Source organism: Palaemon carinicauda, chromosome 30 (assembly GCF_036898095.1).
Source record: "Palaemon carinicauda isolate YSFRI2023 chromosome 30, ASM3689809v2, whole genome shotgun sequence".
Taxonomy (NCBI): Eukaryota; Metazoa; Arthropoda; class Malacostraca; order Decapoda; family Palaemonidae; genus Palaemon; species Palaemon carinicauda.
This window is the reverse complement of record NC_090754.1, coordinates 76,500,648-76,514,568: the sequence shown is the minus strand read 5'-3', so window position 1 is coordinate 76,514,568 and position 13,921 is coordinate 76,500,648. Positions and strand designations below refer to the sequence as shown.

The following is a 13,921-nucleotide window of genomic DNA, read 5'->3' as shown; positions in this document are numbered from 1 at the left end:
ATATATATATATATATATATATAGATAGATATATATACACACGCTTATATGTATACACACACACACACACACACATATATATATATATATATATAGTGTGTGTGTGTGTCCGTGTGTGCGCGCGTGCTTGCGTTAGTGTGCATTTATACGTGTATATGATTTTTTTTTAGCGTTGTAATGTTTTCTCTAAGAGGGAGTGGCTTCAGAAAAACAACACCGCAGTCACTATATTATTCATACTTTATTGCTGAATCATGGATGAGCCCTCCTCTCAGAAAACTTCCATAGCAGCTTGTTACAACCCATCGTCCTCTCGTTCTTCCTGGATATTACTGCCGTTTCTTTACTATACCTCTTTCATCCCTTCTATCATACCCTCTGAAGGTCTTTCTCTCCTTCCTGCAGTTTTTTTCTTTATTATTATTATTATTATTATTATTATTATTATTATTATTATTATTATTATTATTATTATTATTTGCTAAGCTACAACACTAGTTGGAAAAGCAGGATGCTGTAAGCCCAAGGGATCCAACATAAAAATAGCTCAATGTGGAAAGGAAATATACTACAAGAGAAGTTTAAAAATAATATATTTTCTTCCCACCCTGTCGTCAACCATTATACCCAATACCCATACTGTCACATGCGCTAACTTTGGTATCACTTTTGTATAGATTTCCATATTTTCTTCTTTCAGTTCGTGTAACATGTATACTATGCAGTTTGTATCGACGGTTTGAACCCTTTCCCTCAATTCCCTTCTAACTTATTGACTACACTTCCAAAGAGGAGAGTTGACTCCGTGATCTCCCCATAAACAGACAATGCAAGTCCTTGTCTGATCTTTTGAATTCACCCTGCTACCTTGCGTACTTCACCTACCTATTCTGTGACTCGACTCTTTCCTCATCCTACTTTATCTGTTTGTTAACTTAATCAATATTCCTATCTCCCAAATACCCAGTAGAATTAAAGGTTACTGTTCTTTTTATATTCATTCCTCTTATTTTCCTGGTTTCAACATAATCTCAATCTTAGTGTTGCTCTTAATTGATATCAACTTATAGCGGTTTCAAACTCATTACACTATGTTATTCAGATACCTGAACTAATCCACATTTATTTCGCGAATTATCTTTTTCCCCATAACTCCACATCTACAACTACCGATCCTTCTCCGACTTCTTGCATCGCTAGATTCAGAAATATATTGAATTGTCAGTAAGCATAACACAATTATTTCTCAAACCAACTTTTACATCAAAATAAACACTCTGAACATATTCTCCATGTTCTGTCTTCGTGATAAAAGCTTCCAATCTCTCCCAACAACTGTTGTAGCTTCTGTTGTATACCATTCAACGTCAACACTTTTTACATTACCTTTTTGTCCATTAGGTCATAGTACTCAGAACATCGCTTTTAAATAACAACGGTTACCGGTACATCAATATGATATTTAAGCTTCTGGAACGATTATTTTTCCTACCTGCATTTCTTGAATGTTACTTTTCTTATACAGCATTTCTCATTGTCATTTTTTTTCATTTCTTTCATAATTTCTTATGTATTTTATCTGTGATTTTATGGAGGTGGTGTAATTCATGATTTGCCATGTTCTCAACTTACGTCTCATCAGTGTTTCTTATACATGATTATCCCTTACGTTACTTAACAACTTAACTACTGCGTATTCTCTCTCTCTCTCTCTCTCTCTCTCTCTCTCTCTCTCTCTGTTGAAGCATTTATGGACATGAACCAAGTAAGGTTCTCAATTTACTTCTTAAAGGGATGAAGTTGTTCAAGTATGCTCGCCTCGAACTCAGCCAGCAGCCGCCATCTAAACTTATAATTACAAACTATCAAAGCCTATTCGACCCACATCGTCACAGGTCGCTCTACAGTTGCGATTATGCTTGGCTTTACCAGCATATTCTCGTACACATTTTATTGCATGGTTTGTACACAATTTGAAGTAGATTTATATTTGCCTTGGCTGTAATTTATTCATGAATTTTATTGCATTTAGATATTAAGTCGAGCAATGTAATCATTTGTATGGGTTGAATATATATATATATATATATGTATATGTATATGTATATGTATGTATATATATATATATATATGTATATGTATATGTATATGTATGTATATATATATATATATATATACACACATACAGTGATGGCCTATTAAGAACGTCTCTGCCTGGCATTTTGTCTCTGAAACCTTACCATCCTTGTGAGATAGGGATGCAACGTTTGGGGAAGCTTTTAGGCCTGCCTGCTGAGTCATCAGCAGCCATTGCCTGACCCTCCCTGGTCTTAGCTTGGGTGGAGATGGGGTTTGAGTGCTGATCATATGTATATATGGTCAGTCTCAAGGGCAGTGTCCTGCTAGATAGAGAATTGTCACTGTTCCTTGCCTTTGCCATTCATGAATGGATTTTAAAACATTTAAATATGTATATAGTTTGTGTGTATGCACGTATGTGTGTGTAACATTTATATATATATATATATATATATTATATATATATGTGTGTGTATATATATATATATATGTGTGTGTATATATATATATATAAATGTGTGTATATATATATAAATATATATATATATATAAATGTGTGTATATATATATATATATGTGTGTGTATAAATGTGTGTGTGTATATATATATATATATATATAAATGTGTATATATATATATATATATATCAATCATCAACAGCTGTTACTAGTCCACTACAGAACAGAGGCCTCAGACATGTCCTTCCACTTGCGTCTGTTTATGCCAGTTCACGCCCGCAATCTTTCTTAGTTTGTCAATCCATCGTCTTCTCTTCTTCCCCGGTTTTACAATCTCTAGGACCTATTCCATTATTCTTAATGTCCACCCATTGTTTGTCCTCCTTATTATATGTCCTGCACATATACACACACGCGCACGCGCGCACACACACAGATATATATATATATATATATATATATATATTATAAGTACGAATGTCTAATCATCGTAACTAACTGATCTTTATAAAATGGAAATAAACCATCTTTGATAGATTTTTTCGTGTGTAGGCAAACTGACCAAAAAGAAAAAAAGTTAGCATTCACGTGCTATATACCTAATAAAAACTTGTAGGTATTCTCATACAAATGTTAAATCTTTCCAATTGCTTTGCTGATATTCACTGTAGTTTATGGTTGTTATCCTTGTGGTGAGGTTGTTAGGCAGGAGGTTATAAAAATTTAGATATCCGACACGTAACGCCTGTAATAAGAGTGCCACCATTCAGTGCCTCTTTAGTTATCCGTTAACAGAAGAGGGAAGGCAGTAGAACAGTGTATGATTGAAATAAATTGGCAGCTCTTATATTAGAATCTTACAAATCTTGTAATAAATCATGTAGTGGTATGGGGTTATTTTTTTCTCAAATGTGTTTCTTTAATGTTTCTGCACTATATGTAACGTCTAGACCAGGGGTTCTTGACCATTTAGTTCTAATGTACCCATTGGGCATTTTCATAATTCCTGTGTATCCATAAAATTGAGGAGGAAAAAGAGAAAAAATACAATTAGTATTGTAATATAATTTTATTATTCAATCTCAATGCAGATTACATCATGTACTGCAGATTACTACTTGTACTGCACAGTACTGGCTATGCTCTCTGATCCAATGTACCCCTTGAAGAGTAAATATGTACCCTTTGAGGTACATTTACCGTAGATTAGGAACCCCTGGTTTAGACATTATGTTGCTATTGGACTATCTTGATGTCCAAATCTAACTAATTTATGTTCGTGGACTCTGACGTCTAGTCCTCTATCACTTTCGCACGATTAACATTTATTCAAGTTTGAAGAAGGAAATGTTTGAACTCCAGCTGTTTCACTGCTATGTTTGCAATCTGATCTACCTTTTATAATATAGCTAACTTGTTCTGGGTTCTTTTACTTTTGTTAAATCTATGGATCTTATGTTGAATGGTCTGTGGGTATGATATTTATTAATAATGTTAACTAATTTCTTGTTCAGTATTATATAATTTCATCCATTTGTTCAGAAATTTATTATTTAAATGTTCAGGATATATTAGTTTCTTAAAAAATGCCTTTTTAATGTTTCTATTTTTTAGTGAGGTGGTTTACATATTCTAGTTACCGATATGAAAATTTTACTTTAGAGAACAACATATGCCGTAATTGGAAATGTTTTATTCATATTGCTGTGCCTCCTAAGTGTAACTATATAAGGCAAACAACAATTAATTTCATGCTCCAATGTGCATTTTATGATAAGAATAATGGTAATAGAAAAATATTATTAATGGAATCGTCGTTTCTTAATAGGTAGTAAAATTTGCATCAATATGTCTAACGTAAAAGACTGAATTGATGCCAAGCTAAATGGGAAGGGGATGAATGATATAAATCTCTCTCCAACTAAGTCGTGGCAAAGGATAACCAAAATTAAGAGGAACAGGGGAGCCCATTGCTTCTTTAAAATTCTGGTTTCATACTGCATCGTGAAAGGGAAAAAATAGCAGCGTCAGCGCATTTAAATAAGTCGCGAAATTGTGTAGTTAGGATTTTCCAGGTCCCAGACTAAGGATTACCCCTTTAAAAAGGGAATGTAACTTCAACACTTTATCTACCCATTATAGTTTTAAATGTCAAATTCTGGCAGTAAATTCGTATGAATGGTGAAGCGAGTCATCTTAAATCCTTATATTACCCCAGGTCCATTGCAAGGAGGATTTCGTATGTCTACCCGTTGCTGGTAGGGGTAGGAGGGGATGGAACTGCAAAAGGTCTAAGGATACCAACCAAGAATTCATACATATAAAGTTACACAGATGTTTTCTCCTTTAATATCTTCGCCAGTTTAAAGGTTTAAAGGCCGCTCATGAATGGTAGAGGCAAGGGACAGTGACAATTGCCCTATCAAGCAGGACAAAGGCCTAGAGACTGACCATATATACCTATGATCTGCACCCAAGCCCCCTCTCCACCCAAGCTAGGACCAAGGAGGGCCAGGCAATGGCTGCTGATAACTCATCAGGTAGACCTATAGGCCCCCCCCCCATCCTTAGCTCACAAAGATGGTGAGATTGCTGGACAAAGAAACTAACGAGTTTGATCTAGACTCTAACCCCAGTCTGGCGTTCACCACTCGGGAACGTTACCACATCGGGCCGCATCGGATAAAAGCGTTTGCTTGCTACTCAGTGATCGGTGGTTCAAATTTCCAGGTGGTTGTTGTTAGCTTGTATTTTCTGGCTATAGTATCTGCTTATAATGTAAATATCACCTCGGATCCATTGAGAAGGAGGATTATTTGCATCTACTCCATGCTGATGGAGTGTGGAAAGCATAGTCAGCGTTTAATGGTACCTGATGTGATTCCATGCATGCTGATGTATAACTTGTTCCTCTCTAGTTATGACTTCTTCGGCTTTGTGGATAAAGCATTGGGTTACTTCTGCAATAGTTGGAGGATCATGTCAAGTAAGAAATGGCTTGAATTTAATGCAAACCGTTATAGGTAACTGTTTTAACGTATTCATTGCTTATATTTTCCTAGTAATAATAATGATAATAATAAAGATAATAATAGTAATAATATTGATAATGATAATAATAAGTAGCTTAGATTTTCTCGTATATATTATAATAATTATGCAGAAAAAGAACTTTTAAGATTATATTTATTAGAATCCATCACCACAGCCGTTCTCCCTTATCAAGTGTTTAGATATTTTAGTAATTTTGCTTATTTTATTTTCATTTTCTGTAATTCGTCTTTTACTCTCACTTTTAATTATTCATTAAATTTTCTTATTACACTGTCCGGTTGAAATACTTGATAGACCCAAAATCTGTTAATGGAGAAATGATACTTCCCGTTTTGGATTCAAAATTGTTTATCCATGTCAATTGAAAGACAAACTCCATTCTTCATTCACAGACCCTTTCCCTATCTCACGAGTTTGGTCCCACATTACAGTATATCCTTATCCTAATTTTTGCATTTTACCTTCCACAACAATATTAAAATCAAGGAGAGATTGCATAAACATGGTAATCTCAGTGTTGTCAGGTGTATGAGGGACAGAGGAGAATATGTAAAGAATAGGCCGAACTATTCGGTATATGTGTAGACAAAAGGAAAATGAGCCGCAACCAGAGAGACGGATCCAATGTAGTACTGTTTGTCCAGTCAAAAGCACCCAATAACACTCTAGCGGTGGTATCTCAAAGGGTGGCTGGTGCCCTCGCCAACCTACTACCTAAGTAAAAGGCTTGCAGTTGAATTTACTAAACTAGAAATTATTTTAAGACCAATATATTGATAGATGAAGTAGACATTTTACAGTGTAAAAATATAATTTTCACTATTTTTGTATAACCACGCTAATCTTATATAACTCTTATTTGAGAGGTTGGGTTCGTCTAAAAAAAATATGAGTCTTATGATTTAAGAATCGTTTATACCCATTTATCATCATCTTCAATATATACTTCAGAACCTTTTTCTGAAATCCCTCTATCGAGAAATTTTTCCAAAATTAATACTCGGATGCATCGTAAGGTCTCGTAATAAAATATGTGGTACAAAAATTCCACCGGAATATGATAAAAGAGGGAAAGGGGAAAATGTTAATTATGAAGAGAGAGAGAGAAAGGGCCAGCTAGATTAGTAGTGTTAGAGGAGAAAGGAATAATAAGTGGAGGGGGAGAAGAGGGAAAGATTTATTTTAATGTTTATTGTTGTTTAAACCTCTCGTAATTTTCTTTATTTCGTTTCCTCACTGAGCTATTTTCCTTGTTAAGGCCCTTGGGATTATAGCATCCTGATTTTCCAACTAGGGTTGTAGCTTGGCTAATAATAATAATAATAATAATAATAATAATAAAGGGAATGCAGAGAATTTAGGGTAGACAGACAACGTAAATATGATGACAAACGTATCTCAAGGGTTTTGTTTTTGTCGTAAAGAAGTTTCGATAATAAATCTCTGGTCTGTCTCGTTCTGATAGTGGATGCATCTTCAGCATGTTTGGTACTGCTTACGGTTGAATTGAGGATGGTTTATTTGGGTGGCTTGGTCTTCTAATTTATGGCTTTGAGAGATTCATTGTGAGAGTTTGTGACTTGAGACAAGAAGAGTTATTGATATTGCTTGTCTGTGTTTTTAGCTTAAAACGTTATTTGAATTTCATTGTAATTTTTAGTTATAAGTTTATTTTATTCTCTTTCGTGTTCTTTACTGGTATTCTATTTCCACTGTCTTGGCTTAGGGATATCTTGCTTGAGGGTACACTCGGGCACACTATTCTATCTTGTTTCTCTTTCTCTTGTTATTTTGAAGTTTATATAGTTTATATATGAAAGATTTATTTCAATGTTATTATTGTTTTTAAACTCTCTTGTAGTTTTTCCTTATTTCCTTTCCTCACTGGGCAATTTTCCCTGTTGGACCCCTTGGGCTTATAGCATCTCGCTTTACCAACTAGGGTTGTAGCTTAGCAAGTAATAATGATGATAATAATAATAATAATAGTAGTATTAGTGATGATAATAATAATAATAATAATAATAGTAGTATTAGTAATAAGAATAAGAGAATGACTTATTAAAAGGTACATTTTACGACAAAACGGACAATGAGAACGGAGCAAAACTCCATTTTCAAGGAATGAATGAATAATAAAACTTAATTAGAAGACTAGAAATGATGGAAATGGCCCGCTTAACGTGCGAGAGGGAGGCAATGCCTTTGGCTCTTTAACGTTATTTACTGAATTGCCTTTAGGTAAATCGGTTGGAATGATTTAAGACCCCATTTCATTAATGCACGTATTATTGCATTTTTGCTTTATTTATTTTGAGCTAAAAGCTTAGGTTTTTTTTTTTTCAATATTTTAATTTTTCATGACTTCTTGTATGGTTTATTTTGCTTGTTTCCTTTCCTCACTGGGCTATTTTTGCCTTATGGAGCCCTTGGGCTTAGCATCTTGCTTTTCCAATCAGGGTTGTAGCTTGGCTAATGATGATAATAATGGTAATAATATAATAGTAATAATAATGATAATAATAATAATAATAATATTAATAAAAAAAAGAATAAAAGATAAAAAAGAATAAAAACATAGAAAAAATAAAAAAAATAGAAAATAATAAGAAAATAGAAAAAATAATTGAAATAAAGATTAAAAAAAATAGAAGTAAAAAAAAAAAATAAAAATAAAGAAAAAAATAAAAATATTAATATAAAAATAAAAATAATAATGAAATTAAAAATGATATAATAGAGGATAAACTGCAGGTGATAAGATACCTGGGAAAACTGCACTAAAACAACAAAGAAACAAACGAGGCAATTGCTACGTAATTTCGAGCACAAATAACAAACTCGTTTATCATTATTAATCATCAAGAGACCTAAAATTTAGCCATTCAAGCCCCTCCTGGCAAATTAATTAGATTAGAATATTTTTACCAAAGGCCCTTAATTATTCTTTCATGCTTTGGAATCCGAACTTTTTTATTCAGCTGAAAATCAAGGACCCATTGGGCGGGGGGGGGGTGGCTTTAATACGAATCCACGTTTTGGATACGAAATTGTTATATAACTGTAATTGTTCAGTGACCGGTTTCCTCTTGGTGAGGGTAAAGAGACTATTTAACTATGGTAAGTAGCTCTTCTAGGAGAAGGACACTCCAAAATCAAACCATTGATCTCTAGTCTTGGGTAGTGCCATATCCTCTGTACCACGGCCTACCACTGTCTTGGGTTTAGAGTTCTCTTGCTTGAGGATGGACTCAAGCACACTATTCTATCTTGTTTCTCTTCCTCTTGTTTTGTTAAAGTTTTTATAGTTTTATAGGAAATATTTATTTGATGTTATTGTTCTTAAAATATTTTATTTTTTCTTGTTTCCTTTTCTCACTAGGCTATTTTCAGTGTTGGAGCCTCTGAGCTTATAGTATCCTGTTTTTTTTTTTTTTTTTAACTAGGTTGTAGCCTAGCAGTGATAATAATAATATAATAATATCATTCATAGGGCGAATGAAAAGTGACCGCACATTCCTGCAGCAATGGAACTGGATAATTGAAGTAATAATTGCAATTGTAATGAAAGCAGCATTAGTGGCATATTTAGCATTAACAGGGGGGGAGATGCCATTATCATGTTTTCGCAAAGGAAATTACGCTATAACATGTTTATGTGGGAGTTGAGATTACTGTTGACAGAATGTGGGGTCCTTTATATATATATATATATATATATATATAAATTTATATATATATATATATATGTATATATATATATATATATATACACATATACATATATATACCATATATATACATAAACACCTACAGTTTTTCTCTAAGCGTTATGTACCTAGTTATTTTCTCATTAACTATGTTTGTAAAGAGCAAACAATATTGGTTTAATTAAATACCTGATCCGAAGTCTAGGTCTGCAAGCATATTGCATTTACTGGTCTATTTGCTTTCTTGCATATACGTAATTTTCTGCTGATTTGCTTGTTTCACGTCTGTATATATATATATATATATATATGCATACATATGTATATACATATACATACACAACACACACACACACACACACATATATATTTATATATATATATATACACACACACACCAAGAACCACAAATTCAGTTGTTTCTAGTTCACTGCAGGAAAAAGGCCTCAATGTCCGTATTCATGTTTGGGATTTGGCAAGTTTTTCATCATTGCAGATTGGTGATGGTGGGAGACTTTTCTCTGATCGCTCATAGAAAACCAACGTAATATGAGTGGCACTGACTAGCACAGCTTTGATGTTGCTGGTCGAGCCCTCAGAGAGGGAATATACTGCACACGTATATATATATATATATATATATACACGTGCGTGTGTGTATTCGGTCACGCTCAGCGTGGTGAGAGAGAGAGTAGTCTTACCTCTATTTTTACCCCGAGAGGTACACTCGGTAACCACACAATCCGAAAAATTAGCGAACCAGCTGTATGTAGTTAGGAAAGGGGGAGGGGTGTAAGTGGTTGAATGTGTGTATATGCGTTTGTGGTGTGTGCATACCTATCTAAATATTTAGAAGTCATTTTTGAACGCTTGTGTACACTAGTATAATACACACACATACACACACACGTGTGTATATATATATATATATATATATGTATATATATATATATATATACATACACATACATATATGGAAATATACATATATATGTAAATATATTTAATATATATAAGATATATATATATATATATATATAAATATATGTGTGTGTATGTGAATATATATATATATGTATATATATATATATATGTATGTATATATATATATATATATAATATACTAAATATTATAATATATATATATATATATATATAAAGTTATACCCCCATATTCTTTCTCCATTAATACCTCTCCCCGAAATCCACCTGTTCTCAAGATTCCAAGACGTGAGAGACCAGAATTTGGGAAAGGAATAAATAGTAACTGTAACGTATTTCGTGATAAATATTTGGTCATTACTGGAAATGGGAGGAAGTGGTTTTCGCTGTTCTCAGTAGCACACTCGCGCGACGTTTCTTTTCTAGCGGATTTTTATTCCTTTGTACCTTGAGTCTTTGGACTTTTTTTCATTTTAAAGAATTTTATGGCTTAAAGCTTAGTCGTTTTACGATTACGCTCGATTTTTTACTAATGGTTAGTGTCGGCGAATGTTGGTACTTATGGATTACTTGAAAATGTCCAGAGTATTTTATTCTTTTGTATTGTTTAAGCTTAGATATTTTATTCTATTTGTTAATTAATTTCCAAATTTCCTTGTTTCCTTTTCTCACTGGGCTATTTTCCCTGTTGGGGCCCTTGGGATTATAGCATCTTGCTTTTCCAACTAGCGTGCAGCTTAGCAAGTAATAATAATAATAATAATAATAATAATAATAATAATAATAATATCTTTCTGTCTGTGTTTTTAATGAAAATGTTGAATTTTATAGTCATGTTAAATTCCCATTTTTTCACTCGATTTTTTTTTCAGTGTTCAAGTGCCTATCACCCTTGTAGGTAATAATAGAAAAAAATTTAGGCAGCATAATATTTTCCTGTTGTAAGTCATTCATAAGGTGATTGTTGATTTCTTATAAAGTAGTTCGTTTCCCTCTGTTAGGGAGGGAGTGAATTTACTTTGGGTTTTGCAGAAACAAAATTTATTGTTCGTACAAGCATTGGATGATATATGACCTTCCGATTCCAAGTTGCTGGATGAATGTAGGATTTAAGTTTGAAATTAAATGCTACGTGACCAACATTTGGGGGGACTTAGTGACCAACCTTTTTTAGCTTGTAATTGAGTTTGAGTGTTTGAGTAGGGTAGAATATTGTAAATAGAAAAAAATTCACATAACGCAGTAAAAGTAATAAAGAGTGAAGTGATAATGAAGAATTCATCGAAAACAGGAGGTTCACATTTTGTTTCCTGCGAATGGTCATTTTGGGGGCACTTTTTATACCCATATCAAAAATTGGAAATCAAATCGCCTGAAATTACATATAAAAATCAGACTATATCTAGTTTACTGAGATCTCGGTTACTGTATGACAATGAAACAATATCCAACAGATTTAGTAGATTTGAGAACAAAACCCTATGAAAGATTTTGGGAATTAAATGGCAGGACAGGATTAGAAACGAACTTATAAGAGAGATTACTCAGGTGCTATATGTGGATGAGATCATGGATCATGGTGACTGGTAGATGTAGATGGTTTGGGCAAGCTCTTCTCACTCCCCAAGAGAATGTAATTACTAAACTTTTAACTGGGCTCCACAGAGCACTAGAAGAGTAGGAAGAACCAGACCTAAATGGCTGAGGGCTATGAAGCGTGAAGTGGGAGATAATGAATTGAGAAGTATTGAATTAAAGGCTCAAGATAGAGACGACTAGCGAAATCTAATCGAGGCCCTTTTGCGTCAGTAGACATGATGATGATCAATTAAAAAAGATAACTATAATATTTAAGTGTTAGTTTAGTAGACGGTAGTAGGCTGCGTTGCATAAATACATTCAGGGTTGATTTATTATTATTTCTTTGGGGGTGGGTTAATAGAGATTATCACTTAGATAATAAAACTAGAGGGGCACTCAGTTGAGCGCAGACCTCCGCCGCGACAGCTTATTTCTCGACAATTTGCCCGACATTACCTTGACCTTAACATGTATTAATTGGCGTGGATTTTCATACACTCACATATGAACCAAGTTTGAAGTCTCTGTGACAACGTTGTCCAAACTTATTGCTGATAACGTGAATTGGATATTTTGCTTGACTGATACCTTGGCCTTTGACCTGGACCTTCAAAAATTTAATAATTTCCAGTTTTTTTACATAACAGCTAATCCCTGCAAGTTTCATTACCATACAATTAAAATTGTGGCCAGGAAGCTGTTCACAAACAAACAAACACACACACACACACACACACATTAACACACAGGGGGTAAAACATAACCTCCTTCCAACTTCGTTGACGGAGGTAATTAATGGGGATAACCCTTCTGTTTTTGAGAGGTAATGTCGTATGTAAACGGGGAAGCATTCGCTTTGAGATCTCGAAAATAATTGCCCTGAAATATCAATTTTATCATTTTTTATATCGTAGGTTTTAACTGTAATGTTTATGTTGACGGGTTGAGTTCAGAACTGTCATAAAAACAAGTCAGTTTTTGTTCCTTTTTTTAAGTAGGACTTTTTGGTGGAATTGAAGAGACAACGCCATTCAGTTTGTTTGTATTAGAACGGTGTTCATTCTTTTTCCAAGGTAATAAAATAGTTTTCTAAATTCAGTGGTATATTCAAAATTCAGGGAAGAAATTGACAAAAAAAAATATTTTTGAAAGTTAGTGTTTTCAGGTTCCAACAGATTTATATGGCATTGATATGAATTTGCTTGCTGGTTTCCGTGTTGTGTTATGAAATCTATGGGAAACCATACAGTATTATATACATTGTTTTATAACAAATAAAGGTATTTTTCTGTATCGATTAAATTTATTATGATGCAAGTATCAACTCTAGCAGCTAGTGTGGATATGAATGTATTGAGGTGGTTTGGCCATGTTGAGAGAATGGAAAATGGCTGTCTGCTAAAGAATGTGATGAATGCAAGAGTTGATGGGAGAAGTACAAGAGGAAGGCCAAGGTTTGGGTGGATGGATGGAGTGAAGAAAGCTCTGGGTGATAGGAGGATAGATGTGAGCGAGGCAAGAGAACGTTCTAGAAATAGGAATGAATGGCGAGCGATTGTGACGCAGTTCCGGTAGGCCCTGCTGCTTCCTCCGGTGCCTTAGATGACCGCGGAGGTAGCAGCAGTAGGGGATTCAGCATTATGAAGCTTCATCTGTGGTGGATAATGTGGGAGGCTGGGCTGTGGCACCCTAGCAGTACCAGCTGAACTCGGTTGAGTCACTTGTCAGGCTGGGAGGAACGTAGAGAGGAGAGGTCCCCTTTTATTATTATTATTATTTTTTTTTTCATTTGTTGATGTCGGCTACCCCCCAAAATTGGGGGAAGTGCCTTGGTATATGTATTTATGTAATAACCAGAAGATATCCTTCCATTTGCGAAAAGAAACTTAACATCCCCCAAAATTTCATAGTTACAATTCCAAATCTAGTCGTGTAAAGTCAACCCTCGCTACAATTTATCTATCAAGTGTAGTGAGATTTCCGTCAGCTTTCCCTGGGGTAATTTGTCGAGTCAGTTATTATTGACGTATTCATTTATTTTCTGAGAAACTGGGAGGCTACTCCAAAAGGGAATGTAGATTTAAACATGTGTATAA

The 13,921-nt window shown here is 34.1% G+C and overlaps 1 protein-coding gene across 3 annotated transcripts in view; it reads left to right on the top strand.

Moving 5' to 3' along the window:
• Tgt (tRNA-guanine transglycosylase) overlaps nucleotides 1-13,921 on the top strand; it is a 196,498-nt gene that overhangs the window by 148,578 nt on the left and 33,999 nt on the right. The window lies entirely within an intron of this gene.